This window comes from Saccopteryx bilineata, chromosome 8, assembly GCF_036850765.1.
Source record: "Saccopteryx bilineata isolate mSacBil1 chromosome 8, mSacBil1_pri_phased_curated, whole genome shotgun sequence".
Lineage (NCBI taxonomy): Eukaryota > Metazoa > Chordata > Mammalia > Chiroptera > Emballonuridae > Saccopteryx > Saccopteryx bilineata.
In genome coordinates this window covers 58583351-58601738 of record NC_089497.1, presented here as the reverse complement: position 1 = coordinate 58601738, position 18388 = coordinate 58583351, and the positions used below count along the sequence as shown (strand labels likewise).

General features: G+C 46.2%; 1 long non-coding RNA gene across 1 annotated transcript; it reads left to right on the top strand.

Moving 5' to 3' along the window:
• Positions 1–353: 353 nt before the first annotated feature.
• Positions 354–10564, top strand: LOC136311593 (uncharacterized). Its single transcript, XR_010726815.1, has 3 exons — positions 354–463; positions 9378–9554; positions 10291–10564. It is a non-coding gene; the product is annotated as an uncharacterized lncRNA (long non-coding RNA).
• The last annotated feature ends 7824 nt before the right edge of the window (positions 10565–18388 follow it).

Genomic DNA, 18388 nt, shown 5'->3' with positions numbered 1-18388 from the left:
CTGTGCCATTACTTTATTAATGCGTGTCTTCCCAGCTGGGCTGATGGTGAGCTCCGTGAGGGCGGGGACAAGGCCGCGTCCCTCACCGCTATAAGCCGAGTGTCCACCACGGTGCCGGGCACAGTAAGAACCCAGTAAATATCTGTTCAGTAAACACACAGGTAGATAAGTAAATGCACACTAGGTGAGGTCACTGGCAGAATGTTGCAGATGGAAAGCTGAGAGCATTTAAAGGGCGGGGACCTCAGTGGGGACTGAGGGGTAGGGAAGGTGTCCTGCAGAAGCTGGCAGGGAAGAAGCTGTGACTCAGCCAGCCGTTGACAGGTGGACACGGGGATGAGGCATCCCAGGGAGGGGAAGACGGATGTGCAGCCACAGCTGTGAGGAAGCACAGGCCGGGTCTGGTGGCCAGCAGGAGCTGGTTTGTCCGAAGTGTGAGGAAGGAGGAAAAGCGCAGTGAGAAGTAAGGTGGGATGAGGGGTCTCGGGTGCCAGACTAGAGCTGGGATTGTTAGGGTGACCATGGGGTGCTACTGCTGGAAGCAGAGAGGCTGGACCAGGAGGGCCAGTTAGGAGGCTATGGCAGGAACTCATGAAATGTGGCCTGCAGGACTGGGGTGACAACCCGGAGAGAGGGTCACGGGGGTTCAGCTGAGAACACAGCTCTGGTTATCCATGGGATTGTTTTACTAACCTGTGTCTTTCTCAGACACACAGACAGGGAGCAGGGCCCAGGGACAGACCCGGGAGCCTGCCGCCAACCAGCAGGGTGGCCCGGGTGGAGCTCAGACTGGACCAGATGGCACTGCCCAGCTCTGAAGTTCCGGAACTCGGCAATCTTGCCCGGCTGGGCTGCAGTCAACTCTCTCTTTCCTCCTCTGGCCTGGAAGACGAAAGACGAAGGTGACGCAGGCAGGTGACCTAGAACAGCAGGTGCTTCTGCTATGGGAGTGTGCAGGTGTTCTCTGTCTCTCCCTCTGCACCCACTCTCACCTTCCCCACCCTGCCCCCACCTGGGGAGGTGGCTCCTTGGACCGTGTCAACCTGGCCGACTTGCCTTCTGGTTCCAATTGGGCTCTGCTAGGAGAGATATAACAAAAAATATATTTGGTCTGTGTCCCCAGTTTCTGGCACAGAGTAATTTCCTGGAACAGGAATGTCTTTTGTTATTCATTCCGAGCTCCTTCTGAACATCCCTGAGTTCATGTACAGGAGAGTTGACTAAGGTGTGGTCCTAAATAGCTCCAGGATGGGGCTGTCCCTGAACAGGGGACAAGGAGTTCGGATGATGGGAACCTTCAACCCTAACCCTTGACCCCCAGAGAAGGAAGTGGGGCTAGAGAATGGGCTATAAACTCTTGAACAAGGCAATTCAGAGAGCTTCCAGGTTGGTGAACACACTGGTGTGCGGGGAGGGTGGTGCCGCAGAGCGGGCATGGGCGCGCTGTGGCACATGCACCACTACCCCCCCTACCCCCTCACACACACCCCAGCCCCCCCCCCCCAACTTGGCCCAATACATCTCTTCCATTTGGCGGTTCCTGGGTCTCCCTGCTTAGCTGATGCAGGTACATTCCAAGCCCCCCAGGGGGTGCCTGTAACCATGGATAGTACCAAACTGCATATATACTGTGTTTTTTCCTATATATACATACCTATGGCAAAGTTTAATTTATAAAGTAGGCAAGTAAGAGCTTAACAATAGCTAATAATAAAATAGAACAAATATAACAATGTACTTAATAAAAATTACATGAATATGGTCCCAAAATATCGTATAGTGCTGTACTCACACTCTTTCTAGTGATGAGGTGAGACAAAAACAGGCTGTCAGGTGAGTGGCTATGGGCACTGTGACGTCACCTGGCCTTCTCTAAGGTGCTTGGCTGGAGAGCAGCTGAAAAGTCTCTCTTTCACTTCCTCCCTCCCTCCCTTGGTTTCTATAATGTATCATTCATCTATTTTCTCCTTTGTCTTTTGGTTTTATAGGCTTCTCTCATCAATCGCCTATTCTATTTATTTCAAGTACATCTAAAACCTTTATTTATCACCTCTTCTCTCTTGACATTCATCTCTATTTGTGTGTCTCTGGTGCTGAAAACTGAACTGCTAACAAATTGCTTCAATTCAGAGCAGAGACCTCCTGCCGAGTTTCTTCCTGGCCTCTAAGGTGACCTGTAACAGGGCCTGCAGCTTATCTATTTGTATTGTCTTGTTGCAATGTCCCAGGGGTGTTTAATTTTTCATTATGAATTTGTCTTGTCTCCTCGGTGTTCGAGCAAGTGTCCCAAGGAACAGGGCGCAGCCTCTGGAGCCCCATCTCCTGCCAGGCGGAGGGGGAGTAAGTGCTCAGTGAGTGGGTGTAGAGAGACTGTTGTTTCTCCCCATGACCCCACCCCCACACAGGCTTCCAGCCTTCACTGCCCTGTAGAAGTCCATAAGCCTGGGTAATAGCCAGCCAAGGGTGGCTTCAGTAGGCTTTACCAGCGGCGGGATTCAGCCAATTCGCACCAGTTTGGCAGAACTGATACCTAATTTTTTGTTGGGTTCGGCAAACCGGTTGTTAAAATGGCATTGTAATCAGGGTTCTCTCTAAAGTAGGAGCCCGGGGCAGCCACCCAATGGGGAAACCACAAATTTACATTCCTTACTCTTTTTAAACATTCATCTACACAACAGCGTATTCAAAGCGCTCCATAGTAATGTTCATTCCGTCCATAGGTGGAAAAAATCTAAGTGAGGACGCCAATCAAGAAGCAATATAAAAATACCTTAAATAACAGTTTTATTGTTTTTGTCAGGTATTATTTAATATTTTTTCATTAATATTTAAAACTCTTTCTTAGAACATAGTTTTGTGTACCTCTTTTATTGTTCTTATTTAAGTGTTAAATGCATGAAATAGTAAACTACTCCTCGGTATATTGCTTTTTTTATACTTAAAATGGTCATTTGGGTAGAAAGCCGGTTGTTAAATTACTTGAATCCCACCACTGGGCTTTACCCTTAAAATTTTTCATTGTCTACCCCAAATAAAAATACACTAAGTAAAAAGAGCACCCGTTTAGCAAACAGCAACTTCAAACAAATCATTAGACATTCACACCCCTCCACACCAGTTTTCCAACCAAGTTTTTCCGACATGGAAACCCTAGGCTGGCCCCTGGACTAGGAAGACCCTTCCCTCTACTCTTCAACTATTTACGATATTTATGTATTTACCAAAAAAAAAAAAAATTGTTTTGAGTAATAGTTAAGTGTCAGGCAGTTAGCTAAGAGCTAATGACACAGAGATGATGTCCACATAGGCCTTGTCCTTGAAGAAGTGATGGCCTGACCAAGAGAATGACAAGTATACAAATATATTCAATTAAACATTCACTTAAAAATATATTTTAGTGAGCACATACTGTGTGCCGGGACTCTTTCAGGTGCTGCAAGCAACATGGGAAACAATGATACAGTATTATAAGAGAAAAGAACCCAGATAGAAGAACTGACAGTATGTAGCCACTGTCGCAGGCGAGGCTCCCCGAGGAAGCTGACGTTGCGATGGAGTTCAGTGTGCAAGACGGTTATGAGGGAGCACTCTGGGGTTCATACCTGTGGAAAGGAGGGGGAAGCCCCATTGGACAGAGGGAGGACTTCAGCTGCAAAGCGGACTCAACAATAGCATCAGCCAACCCCACAGGAATCTGGACAGCATGTCAGAGCTGTCCTGGTTGGGGTCAAAATGACTGGGCCATTATGTCCCCCCTTGATGAGTCATTGGATGTGAGTCACCTCAGGAGGGTTGTGACCATGGGTGAATGGCTCTTTGCAGCCAAGGTGATTCCTGAAGGGGCTGCCAGTTGAAGGCTGTTGGTAGATAGCTGCCCCCCCCCCCGCTGCAGCAGCTACCCGCACTTCATCAAAGGGAGAGCTGGGTTCTTTACTAGAGGCTCTGAATGCTGGTGAGCATCTCCAGGTATGGGTTGCTCACTACCTCTCAAAGTAGCATATGACATCCTTGGCGACTTTGGGAACAATAAATTATTTAATAACAACTTGTATTCCGCTTCCTTATAACTCTCACCCTAGCTCATTTCTACAGTCTCAGCTTGTCACAGCTGCCTCTTCTCCAGGATAGCTTTACGTCTTTTTTCACCCCCACGGACCCTCCATCTTCCTCAGATGGCCAGGTCTTTGCTCCTCACCATCTGGAAGCAGCCCAGCATTTTTCTGTCCCTCCTACTAGGCAATCAATGCTCAGTGCCTCACCTGACCCCCATGAGGCAGGCTGTGTGCATTCTGCTGCTCCTGGGCAGCCTGGGCCCCAGCTGGCTCCTCCCACAGCTGGCTTAGCCTGCATCCGGTCTCCAAGACCACAAGCCTTCCTTAGATGTGCTGACCTTCACTCCTGGCCCTCTGGCAAGATTGTTCAGGTCCTTAGGGGCGTCAGTCATCTTCCAGACAGAGAGGGGGAGGGAATGGGACATCTGCAGCTCGATCTGCTCAAGGCAATATTCAGTGTTGAGTGAGGAACAGGAGGTAGTGGAGGGCCCCCAGCCCAGAGCTGGGAGGCAGAGAGAAGAGCTCTGAGGTGCAGTAGCGCTGCTCACCTGGGAGTCAGGACACCTGAGGCCTTGTTTCGGCAAGCCTCCATGCCTCCTCTGAGAAGTCATCTCCAGCTACTCCCTTCCAGGAGGAGTTAATCCCTGCCTGTAGTGGCTCCCGCCTATGAGGAACTGCCACTTCCAAGGCGACCCCCTGGAACGGGATGTCAGACCAGACCCATAGCTGTTTGCAGACAGTTCTGGGGCTTTTTATTTCCCTAGCCCCAGGGCCTGTCACTAAGCGTGCTCAGGTCTATCATCCCGTGAAAGAGTGAGTGTGACTCCCATAACCAGCAGATAACAGAGACATCTGCCCCCTCCCACAGCCTCAAGTGAGCTCAAGGTCAGATGGGTCTATGGTGGGATCAGCAGTTCAGCCCTGTGTAGAAACATGGGCTACACAGACAGAAGAGCCACTCAGTGGGCTCTCTCCTTGTTTTACTGTCAGCTGACTGTGTCCTTTTACCTCTCGTACAGCTGGAGACATTGTGAGTAAGGAGATAGTGTGGGCCCAGTGAGGAAGATCCAGCAGTTAATTCAAGATTTAGACTTAAAATTCACGGCTGCTGCTGCTCATCCCCAGCCCTGCACCTCCACTTTTGAGGGGCTGGTGGCCTGAATGACACTTGAAAAGTTAATTAGTTAAATGTATTCTTTAGTAATAACTTTTCCTAATTTCTTTACTGAAGCATTTTGAAAACCGTGTGTGTGTGTGTGTGTGTGTGTGTGTGTCCCCAAATCACTGCACAGCCCAACACCCAGCCCAGTGACACTGGTCACCTGGCCCCGGGCACCATGCTCAGGGCTTTCCCTGCACTTCCTGCTTCACCTCTCAGCTGTTGCAGACCCACTTCACCAGTGAGGAAAACAAGGCTCTAGGCTGTTCAGTATCAGAGCCAAAGTCACACGGTCATTGAGCGTAGAGTCAGCATTCCAACCCAGCTTGTCTGGCTCGGGAGCCTGTGCTGTCCACCACTGCTGCTCCTTGGACTCAGGGCACTGGGCATTGGCAGCAAGCCTGTAGTAGTTGGGAGCTGTAAACTTTACTATTTTTAAATGTATAAAAGATGAGGTATGAGTGAGAATATACTACATCACCTACTATTTTTAATCTCTAGTACAAGTATCATAAATATGTTTAAGAAACAATTTTCTTAAAGAAACAAAAAATTCTAATTTATGACTATATGCATTAGTCTACTCATCAACTCTTTTAATATGTTAGCTTGAGGAAACGTATGATGCAGGGCACCTCAGCTCTCTGATGGAGAGTCTAGAAAACAGTGACTGCAGTAACTCGACAGAGTAGCTGGGGTTCATTCCAGAACCAGGGGTTTATTCCAGACCCAGAGCAGTGGCCCCGTTGTAGCTCTCACAATTCCAGGCCTTGTGCTGGCTGCTTTAGTATGTCATTTCACTGAACTCCCACAATAACCTATTTCTAATGAGAAACTGAAGGTATTGAACTGTCTGAGCTGAAACATGGCAGAACTGGGATTTGACCCCAGATCTGTCCGACTCCAGGGCCTAAGAACTTTCTTCTAGACACAGTTCACTCACGGGGTTCACAGTCTCACCAGAACTCCACTGAGGTCACGATGCTCCCTGGGAGAGGTTGAGGCCAGAGGGACAGCTTCAGAAGATAATCCTACTGCCCCTTGGAGAGAAATAACCTCGAGTGACACAGGACCAGCCTCCAGGCCAGTCCTGAGCAAGGCCAAGTGCATACAGGGGAGGAACGAGACACCAAGAAAGGAGGAGCAAAACAGAAGGGGCAGTTGAGCAGGTTTGAGTCCCAGTACCTCCACTGGACTCAACCTGGAACATCAGTCAAATTATTTGAAACTTGAGAGAAATCCTCTCTCGGGACCCCTCTCTAGTTTCTCAGCAAATCTTTTTTGCTGGAGTCTCTTCCCTCCAGAAAGCCTCTTCCCTTCACTAAATCCTGTTTTCTCATTTCGCCAGTCTCTCTTTCATCTCCCCTGCTGGCCGGGGGCCTCTCCCTTCTCCACTGTGTTCTTCGTCCCCTCCCCCCTCCAAAGAAGCAAGCTGTGGCTCTGGCTGCTGTGCCTGTCTCATCTCTGACCTCTCTTCCTTCCTTACAAACTGCAGTTCTGTCTGTCTCCTCTCCGACCCCTCCTCCTTCCTTACAAACTGTGACTGTGCCTCTTTCCTCCTTGCCCTCTCCTCTCTCCTCAGAGCTCTAAATCCTTTTGACTCCTCTGACCATGTGGCGCCACACCAATACTTTAACCTCCTTCTCTCCTCCCGCAGATTCTGACTTTCCTTCTTTCCATCCAGCTGCTCACACTGTCCATCCGTCTGCCTTCTCTCTTCCTCCTCTCTATGCTGGCAACTTCCTGCCATCTCGAAAAACTTAAAAAACAGAATTGTATATTAAGCTATGTGAGTAAGTAATCTGTCTTGTCTCATTGTTTGTCAGAAAATATTTCTAGTGAATTGAAACAAGTAAAGCGCGCTCATTTAAATTCCTTTATTCATAATATGTGAAGTCTTTGTTTAATGTGTAACAGTGTCTGTTTCTAAGGCCTTAAACCAGTAATTACCCACCTCATAAACCAGGTTTACTCATCCCCATGGAATCTCCCTGCAATACCCCCATCTTTCCTGTTCGAAAACCTTCAGGAGCTTATCACCTCATACAAGCCTTATACCTAATCAATGAGGCAGTAATTCCCCTCCATCCAGTAGTCCCTAATCTCTATAAGTTACTGTCACACATTTTCTCAAACACCACTCACTTCATGGTCCTAGACCTCAAGAATGCCTTCTTTACCATTCCTCTACACCCTGTTTGCCTTTACCCAGACACTAATGCAGCCCAGCAACTTGCATGGACTATTTTACCCCAGGGGATCAGAAACAGCCCACACCTGTTTTGGCAGGCACTAGCTCAGGATTTAGCAGCATGCAATCTCAAAACTACTACTCTCTTACAATATGTAGATGACCTACTCCCCTGCAGCCCCTCCCTGCCTGCCTCAAGGAGACTTACCACCACCCTTCTTAACTTCTTCACTATGAAGTGTTATCCTGTCTTCTCTGCTAAGGCTCAACTTTATTCTCAGTCCCTAGTCTATCTAGGCATTACTTTAACCCCCACCACCTGAAGTCTCACCCTAAATCAAACTCAGACCCTCCACAGTCTCCAACCACCTACCACAACAGATCAAATCTTTTCTTTCCTCAGTCTAATAGGCTTCTTTAAACACTGAATTCCCAATTTTGCTCTCTTAGTCAAGCCCCTCAGTGAGATCTTCTGAGCATGGCTTTTAAGGTCTATAATGACCAAGGAAGTAACAGAAAAGGCAAATAAAGCCCAAAAGAAGTCAGAAAATACCAGCTTTTGGCTCCAGTGCCCTAAGGGGCTTCATAGCATTTCATCAAGGCCCTGCTCCAGAGTGGAAAGAAAGGTCATTGAACTAAAGCCTGCCAGGCTTCCTGGCCCCACTGGTGACACACCTGTGCTGTGGAAAGAGGGATACGAGAAGGTAAGCTGCCCCCTTGCTCCATGGAGGGAGGGTTCAGTCTCTTCTAGCCCTGCTCCACCTACCTGTGACCTGACCTTGCCCAGCGTGCTGGGAATTGCCACTGAAGGCCCAAGGACATCGTTCACGAGCCTAAGGTATTTCTTCCAAGTAGCAGATAAGCTAATCTCATTTCTTGTAAACACAAGGGCCATCTACTATGCCTTGCTTGAATATTTAAGTTTTATTTATCCCTCAAAGATCTCTACTGTGGGTATTGACAGTCTGATTTTATTGCTTTATTTAATGTTTAGTATCTCCTTTATTCCTCTTGTCTCAATGCCCCATGCCTATTATAGGCTGGGACCTGCTGCTAATTCCAGCTAGAAGCAGTGGTCACTAGGACTTAAACTCTAACTGCAAAGTGTAGAAATGTAACACCCTTTCCCTAAGTACTTGCAGGTTTTATAGGTTACTCAGCAAACTGTTCAAAGACTGTCCAAGAGGCACTTCCAGCAGTACATCACCCAAGGACTGATTTTCACATGGACAGGTCCACACACCATAATCCTGACAACTCACTCCCACTGCACTTCTCAACCTATCTCACCAAATCAGGAACTTTCTACTCGTGTGGGACCAACACCTGTGTCTCCATGCTAATTGGACAGAAACCTGTACCCTAATCTATCTCACCCTAAATATCAACCTAATCCCACCCCATGAGCCTCTTCCAGTTCCTAATACACTGTTGGGCAGATAAAATGTATTATGCTCACTTTGTTAAAGATGGAGGCCGTCACCCAGGTGATATTAATGTGTGTTGAGAATCCTTGTAGCCTGGGGCTTGGTTTGGGGATTAAGCCTTTCCCACCCTTTTTGATGTGGGGTGGTACAATCCAATCATGCCTCAGAGAAGTGACTTTGTATTAGAGACTTCCCTATTTCGTATATTGGATTAGAGGTTTGGATTTCTACACTATAAAATGGGGACAAAACAGGAGCTTGTGCTCTTGGTTCCTGAGATTATCATTAGAAGAGAGAGCAGAGGAGAGCAGAGAAAGGCCACGTGGAGGAGGCCAGGAGAAGCAGCCAAGATGGTGGAGTGCTGAGTGAGAAGCCAGTTTGTGCAGAGTTTGTATCTGGGATAAGGAAGGAGATGGGGAACAGAGGTGAATAAGTCTGGGTGAGCTAGAAACCTTTGATTCTAGGAAACTCGGATAAGTCAGTGGCTTTGTGAGCACTGAATGTGACTGGGTTTTGGAGCCCAGTGTATGTTTTTACTTGCCCGCCAGGTGCAAGCTAGAATGAAAGACTATGGCCCATCAGTTTTTGGCTCCGCTGTTTCTTTACCGACTGTCCGAATCCAATGTGAACCTGCAAGGTCCGGGCTGCTCTGATGGTGGCCCTGGCCGTGCCTCCTGGCTTTACATACACTATCCATCAATATAAGGACCAAACGAGCTATACAGGTAATTTCTCTTCTTATTGCTTTAGAAATCTCTACAAAAGTAGATCTAGGGATAGGGGTACTAGCCACACTGCCCTGTCTTATTACTATTTGCTCTCTCTCTCTCTCTCTCTCTCTCTCTCTCTCTGAAGCCCAGCAAATTCGTAAACATGGAATCAGTGGTTTCACACAAAATGGGCGTCTTACTATTGCATTTCATTAGTCCAATCACTCTCCTATTTACTTTTCTAACTTTTAAACCCTGCCTCTTACATTTGTTCACTAGTTTCTTACAGAACTGCATGCAGACCTTCGCGAGTCAGAAAATTGGAAAAATCTACCTAACTTTACACATCAACCCTGAAACCTGCCCTCGTGAAACAGAAAAATCTGAAACCCTATATCAGCAAACCTCCTAAATTCTATCTTTCAACCTCTACAGGTCCCCTAACCCTAAAGCTCTCCCGTATCCCTGAAGAACTAGGAGAATGAATACCATTTACCTCTTAATGCTTTTCAGTCTTTTTACCCTTCACATAGTAAGGGGACAAGATCACTGGTTCTTCTTGGCTGAAGAAGAGCCTACAAATGGACATGAAACATTTCTTTTAGCTCAAGCTAACTGCTCTCTCCAGGGCTTCCAGGAAAAAATATCTCTAACTTTACCATGGAAGAACTTTCACACACACACACCCCTATACAACCCTCCTTATCTCTGCATTGCTAATCTCCAAATACCTGCCTCTTTCTTTATTAAGTTCCTACAGGCCGGGATGAGAGAAATCTCTAGGATTACCTACAATCAAATGCTCCTACACTCCTATTTCCCAATACCCCAAGGAGAACTTCATGAGGGAAATATCAAATAGGTAGGGATGGCAGCAGGAAGAAGCCGCCCCAAGGAGGGGCTCCAGACACACCAGGACTTTTGATTCAACACCCACATGCTCCAAGCCCCCAAGGAGGAGCATTCCGGACATACCAGGACTTTTGCCTCAGTATCCCCTCAGGCTCTCCCAAACACTATATAACTTGCCCCTACTCTGTAACTGGTGCTCTTCTCCCCGGGAGAAGTGCCCGGCAGGGTTCCTTTCTGCCTTTCAATAAAGCCTGTTACTCTGGTCTTTCGGACTCCCATGGATTCCAACAAAACTAAACCTCAGTTTTCTCATCTATAAAATGGAGACAATAATTAAATGTTCCCTGTTGGGCAGATAAAATATATTATGCTCACTTTGTTAAAGACGGTGCTGCCCACGAGGAGGCCGTCGCCCAGGTGATATTAATGTGTGTTGAGAATCCTTGTAGCCTGGGGCTTGGTTTTGGGATTAAGCCTTTCCCACCCTTTTTTGATGTGGGGTGGTACAATCCAATCATACCTCAGAGAAGTGACTTTGTATTAGAGACTTCCCTATTTTGTATATTGGATTAAGAGTTTGGATTTCTACACTATAAAATGGGGACGGAACAAGAGTTTGCTCTCTTGGTTCCTGGGATGATTAGCATGAGAGAGCAGAGGGAGCAGAGCAGAGAGCAGAAAAGAGGCCATGTGGCCAGGAGAAGCAGCCAAGAAGGCAGAGTATTGAGTGAGAGGCCAGTTTGTGCAGTTTGAAGCTGGAGAAGGAAGGAGATGGGGAACTGAGGAGAATAAGGCTGGTGAGCTAGAAACCTTTGATCTAGGAAACTCGGATAAGTCAGTGGCTTTGTGAGCACTGAATGTGAGTGGGTTTAGGAGCCCAGTGTGTATTTTTACTTGCCCGCCGGGTGCAAGCTAGAATTAAAGAAAATGGCCTATCAGTTTTTGGCTCCATTGTTTCTTTACCGACTGTCCGAATCCAATGCGAACCTGCATGGGCCCGGCTGCTATGATAGTGGCCCTGGCCGTGGCTCCTGGCTCTACATTCCCCACTAAGTGTTATGTGAGGATTAAATGAGTTGAAAATAGTAAAGCCCTTAGCAATATTGTTTCTGTACATTATATCAGTTATTATTCATTTTTAGGAAGACATATCTAGGAAAAAAAAGAGAAAGAACACCAAAGTGTTATGATAGGAAGGAAGAAAAATGACCATTTCTATGCTTGTCCCCCATAGCCTCTGGGATTCCCTGTCCCTGTGCTCGGTAAGGACTGAAAAAGAGCCATTCATGCGTTTGTTCATTTGTAACCTTCATTCAGTGAACTGTGTGGCAAGCTCTTGGTGGGGGTGGAGAGACAGCACCCAGGGATAAGGTCTCTGTCCTCAGGCAACACCCCCCTCCCCAGTCTGGTAGGAGCCTTAAGCCATGCACACCTAACACCACCACCTAGGGAAAGCCATAGACATGACCTGGGGGTGTGGGGGAGGGGCAGACATGAGATTCCGGAAGCTGGCTGCCTGTCTGCACTGTCCTTGATGAGAAGGAACTTTGGGGTGGTGGTCCCTGGAGCAACACATGCCCACAGTACATTTAGCTCAATCGTGTACCGTGAATACGCGTTTGACCTGCAGCGGATGTATAGCATTTCGAGAAAAATATCTTGGCATCTACTCCCTCAAGGTAGTCATGGTCACCCAAAGTCTGCTGCAGCACCTCTGGCTCTCAGGGAGTGACAGCAAGTACGGGGACACTCTCTCTTACCAGTCAACTGGGTTAGAAAAAATAACACGCATGCTCCCTGGGTCCCCTGAAACCTCTGTGAAGTTGTGCCCAGAGCTTGCCCTTGCCAGGCGTGACCATACCCTCGGTTTCTGAGAACCGGGCGGGGCTCTGATGAAGGGCCCTGCTTTCCAGAGGCCACAGGGCTTTCTAGTGTGGAATAAAGGTGTGGGGAAAACAGCTGTGTAAGCTTGCTTGCAGGTTTACCGGCTGCAAGTCCTTGGTGCAATTATTCAGTGCATGAGCACAGGACAGCACTGATGTAAGGAAGAGTGCTTCCCCTCAGGGGCGATGAGATAAGATCGCACCGCTGCTGAGAGTGCAGCTGGCTTCCTGGTCCCTTGCGAAAGGCAGTTTTCCTTTCCCTTTGTATTTCTTCCTTTCTTTCTTCTTTTGGCTTGCTTGTCTTTGTGAGCCTCCAATAAACCAGAATGGCCCACCATCCTCCAGCTCCACAGTTCCTTCACTGTCTGCCCAAATTCAGTGCAAATCTGCATGGCCATGGCCACCCGCCTTACAAAGGGGCTCTGAGGAGCATGGCCACTCACTCAAAGACTTTAGAAGGGAGACAAAATATCACATCATCTCCTCTTTTGGTGCAATGTTTATTGTGGGGCTCAGGGTGTGTGTGCAGGTCTTTGGCTCTGTGGCAGGTTGTGTCCTATGTGGAAGCTGTCTTTATAAATGGCTCATGGTCATGGCCTGGGAGAGCACAGCGGCTGCCTGGATGTCTGTTCTGCAGAATCCATCAGGACTGTGCCATGACGCCCGTGGCTGAGAATGTGCCTTCCCACCCCACGTGCCCTCCACACTGCCCGCTGGGCAGAAGGCAGGCACTGAGATGGAAATCTCCCTATCTCCGGTGTGCAGCTATGGCAGAGCTGCTATATTCTGGCTGTGGGACTCATATTATTCAAGAGTCTCAGAGGTCTTAAATCACAGAGACTTTCCAAGCTTCCCAACACTCCTTTAAAGGGGTGTTCCAGATCATTTTGCCGCCCTCCCAGCAGACGGGCCCCTGACCTCTGACTCACAGTCCAATCCAGAACTTCCTCAGGTTCCAGCTGGCAAAGTAGGAAAGAGGCCATGCTAGACCCAGTCTTGTAGTCCCCATGGTAGAAGTGGAGTGAAAGGCTCTGGACTCAGAGTAACCTGCTCTCAGTCTGGGCCCTTGAACTCGGTGCCCAGGCCCAATCTCTGCTTCCAAAGGCCCAAGAATCTCAGGATGGAAGGACTTTGTAGGTGATGTAGTATATTCTCATCTAATGCCCTTTGTAATGATATCTATCATTTATTCAACACGTATTAATACCAGACACTGGGCTGGCTGATTTTCCCATGGAGCATTTCATGTAAGCCTTTGTAACAACATGAATAGCTAGCAGTCATTAGTGCTGTTTTTGGATGAAAGACACAGGGACTCAGAAAGGTCGAGGTTTTTGCCTTGCTCAGTGTCACACCGCCACTAAAAAGCATTAGCGAGGATTAGACTCTATAGCCATCTGATTCCAACTTGCACATTCTTTCTGTCTTTTTGTACTGCCTCCCTCTGCACTCCCCCTAAATATTGGTCTAGAACACCTCCAGTGATGGGGAAACTCACCACCTTCTGAGGACATCTATTCATTCTCCCTGCTCCTTACAGTGAAGTCTTTCTAAAGGCCCACCACCTGATCCTAGTTCAAAGCTTTGGAGCCTCAAAAAGCAAACCTGTGCTCTCCAGCCACGTGGCAGCCTCCCGATGTTCGGCGAGGGCCCTCAGTCTCCACAGGGCTTCTCCTCTCTAGGCTTCCCTGCCTCCGCTACTTCTTGAATTCCCCAGAGGACAGAAATGCACACCCCCTCCCCCCACCCCTACCCTCACCCTTTGCCTCTGAACATCACTGTCCTGTGCCCTTCAGAAAGGGTTCTGGAATATGTCAATGGCGGAGACTCGGGCATCCCTCAGGCAACTTGCTTCATGTTCTAAAGTGCTACTATATTTGTTTGTATTACTAAACTTGGGGTTTTTAAACTATAAATGTAATCCATTAGCATAGTTTAAAATATTCTAATAGTAAAAGTCTCCCCAATCCTCTTCCAAACCCAGTGCATACCCCAGAGGAAGCCTCTGTTAAAGTTTTTATTTTTATTTCTGGTGGTAATTTCTGTTATAATTTTTAAAAACACAATTGCATCTTGACATATATATATATATATATATATATATATTTTTTTTTTTTTTTTTTTTTTTTTTTTTAGGCTTATCTGTGGATAGCTCTGCTGGCTGTCCTCTGCGTGGGTTCTGAGAGTCAGCACACTCTCACCGCTTGCCTCTCCACGCCATTTCTACCTCCTGATTTGTTTATGTTACTCGTTTTAGCTCTGGTACTGTGTACTCAGCAATCATCCTAAAAATATGTCTTAATTTATGCACTTTGTACAACATTCATGAGCTCCTCACTGTAAAAGTGGAAGAAATCAGGGATCCTTTCCTTTAGCTACTCCTTCTCACTTTTAGTTTTATTATACAATGTATCCATAAAGTCATGGTGCACTTTTGACTGGTCACAGGAAAGCAACAAAAGACCATAGAAATGTGAAATCTGCACCAAATAAAAGGAAAACTCTCCCAGTTTCATACCTATTCAGTGCAGTTCGATGTGGGCTCACGCACAGATTTTTTAGGGCTCCTTAGGTAGCTATCCATATAGCCTCTCAGCAGGGGTCCCCAAACTTTTTACACAGGGGGCTAGTTCACTGTCCCTCAGACCGTTGGAGGGCTGCCACATACAGTGCTCCTCTCACTGACCACCAATGAAAGAGATGCCCCTTCCGGATGTGTGGCGGGGAGGAGGGGCGGATAAATAGCTTCAGGGGACCGCATGCGGCCCACGGGCCGTAGTTTGGGGATGCCTGCTACAGACTCGTCACTGACTGATGGCCTACCAGAACGGGGTTTCTCCACCAAACTGCCGGTTTCCTTCAACTGCTTATCCCACCGAGTAATGTCATTCCTATGTGGTGGCGCTTTGTTATAAATGCACCGATATTCATGTTGCACTTTGGTCACAGATTCGAATTTAGAGAGCCACAGAACACACTGAACTTTCCTCTGTACTGTCCACATCTCGACTGGCATGGCTGTGGGCTGCTCCGCTGTATACATGGTGTTACGTCATCATCTGTGCATGCACACATGCTGCCACATCATCCTACAGAAACTGGGAGGGTTTTCCTTTTATTTAGTGCAGATTTCACATTTCTATCGTCTTTTGTTGCTTTCCTGTGACCGGTCAAACGTGCACCATGACTTTACAGACAAACTGTATTATTTTTCACAGTCTTAAGGTTTGTAACAGTTGCAGTCTGTTCCATAGCTGTAAGTAAATATCCCATATTTCGTCCATAATGCCTTATGGTTGAAAACCAATAAGCAACACTGTGCCTATATGAACACTATTCGTTAGAAACCCAAGTGATAGGACTGGATCTACAGAGAAGAAGAGAATGTAAGTCGCTAGCATGATACATTTGAAATTCTCAGGAGGCTTTGCTATGAAGCAGAGTTGAGAGGAGCCTCCTAATTTCCTTTTATTTAGCTTTCTTCACTTCTTCTGAAGCAATTCCAGCTGTCCTGTTCTTGTCTCTCATGTCATCTTGTTTTTAAAACTCCCTTTCCGTTTGCTAGAGTACTTCCTTAAAGTCTGTTTTCATTTAGGGTGTATGACTGGTAACTGGCGGTAGGTTAAAAAATGTCCTCCCAGAAGATATCCCTAACTTAATCCTGGAAACGTGTGAATGTTACTTTATATGACACAATTGGGATCTTTGTAGATGTAATGAAGGTGAGATTCTGAGATGAGGAAATTATCCTAGATTACCCAAATGGGTCCTAAATGCAACCATAGGCGTCCTTGTAAGAAAGAGGTAGGGGAGAGACGCCTCACACAGACACAAAACAGAGGAGATATACAGATGGAACAGAGATGTGAAAATGCTGGTCTTGAAGACGGGGGTGATGCAGCCACAAACCAGGAACACCAGCTCCATCAGAAGCTGGAAGAGGCCAGGAAGGGTTTTCCCAACAGCCTCCAGAGGGATAGTGGCCTCGCCCACACCTTGAGTTCACCCCAAAGGATACTGGTTTCAGACTTCTGGCCTCCAAAATGGTGAGAAAATAAACCTCTGTTGTTTTAAGCCATCAATTTTGAGGTAATTTGTTACAGAAGCCACAGGAAATGAATACAGTAACATTGTAATTTCTCGCATGCCTAAAAATGACTATCTTGGGTGCTACCCTGTTGTTGACAATTTGGCTGAGTATAAAATTCTATATTGTATACTAAAAACAATTTTTCTCAGAACTTTGAAGACATTACACCATGGTCTTCTAGAATCTAATACAGCTAATGAGAAAAAAAAATCTCATTCCTATTGAATCTTGTTACTTTTCAAGCTATCTATTTTTCCTTGTTCCATAAGCTTTTGATTTTTGTCTTTATTCTTAGAGTTCTGTTGTACTGTCAGAATATATTTGGATATTGATCTTCAACTCACAAATCCTTCTTGACACTGAGTACTGCTTCAATCTGAATAATCCAGCTCTCTTCAGTTCAGTAAATGTTTCTTCCATTTTTTATGACCATTTTCTGTTAAAACTCCTATTGGACAAATTTTGAATCTTCTGATTTATCTTCTATGTCTCTTGAATTTTCCCTGATATTTATATTTTGTGCATATTTTGCTCTATATTTTAGAGATTTTCTTTCTAAATTACCAATTTGCTTCTCAGTCTTGTTCAATACATTATTCAGCTTATCTCATTGAATTTTTAATTTCACCAATCATGATTTTTTTAAGTGAGAGGAGATAGAGAGACCTTAACCAGGATCCACCTGGCAACCCCTGTCTGGAGGCAATGCTTGAATCAACCAAGCTATTCTCAGCACCTGGGGCCAACACTAGAACTGATTGAGCCACTGGCTGCAAGAGGGAAAGAGAGAGAGAAGGGGGAGAGGGAGGAGAAAAGAAGCAGACACTCCTCATGTGTGCCTTAACCGGGGATCAAACCCGGGACGTCCACACACTGGGCTGATGCTCTATCCACTGAGCAAACTGGCCGGGGCCAGCAATCATGATTTGAAAATCTAGATCTTTGTTCTTGTTCTCAGATGATTTTTCATATTTGAGAAATAAGTCTCCTCCTGTTCTATGGATGTAATATCATCTTGATCTCACTGAGGACACTTACATACCAAAGCATTTTGATTTTTTGTAAATATCAAAATTCTAATTAAAAAATATTTTTTTTACTGGTTTCTTGAATTATGCCCAATTCTTCCAGGCCTACCTAGCCCTTATTTATGACTTTAGCACCTGTCAAATGGAACAAGGAAGTAGGCAAAAGAGTATGAGTTCAGGAAACTCAACCCCAGGAAAAGCTGATGTGTATACAGGTTATGAATCACTGGAATAGACTATCTCCAAGGTCTTGCTTTTATAATTGTGGTCCATGAAGCAGCAGTATTAGCATCACCTGGGAACTTGTTAAAAATTCAGAATCTCAAGACCTACTCCAGATGTTCTGAATTAGAATATGCATTTAATCAAGGTATCAATGAATAATAAGCACTTTAGAATTTGATGAGCACTACCTTATGGGAGATCATTAGGCACTGTGATATATTCAGGTGGAACCTCCAGAGTCTAACAGATCTGAACTTGAAACTCAACTCTTTCAATTAACAAATTCATAAGCATATTAAAATTGGAGAAATGTGGGTATAGAGCATTTAGCACAGTGCTTAGCCAGTGGCAGAGGCTCAATAAATGTTATTTCCTTCCTGATCCACTTCTTCAAAGATTCTTTCCCAGGTCTGAGATTTCTCTCTAGTTTGTTCCATGCTTCTGTTTTTCCTATGCTTCTGCTCCTCTCGTGTCTGTAGAGCAGCCGATTAGTCCTATTCTTTGATCTCTTACCGCTCTGGTACTATCAGAGCTGTGCCATTATGTCACTCTTTCTAGCACTGTCTTAAGTGATGTCTTCTGGTCTCACTTGTAAAACGTAATAGCCAAATGCTTTTGATATGCAAGCTACTTTGAAGTTAACCCAATCTATTTTCCAGAGTTAGAAAGATATACTGCATCCTGGCTCTTTCTCACATGAACCCAGAGCGTCAGTTGAAAAGCCAGCTGTGCTCTCTGCTCTGCTGGTTCCATTTTCCCTGGTTCCATTTG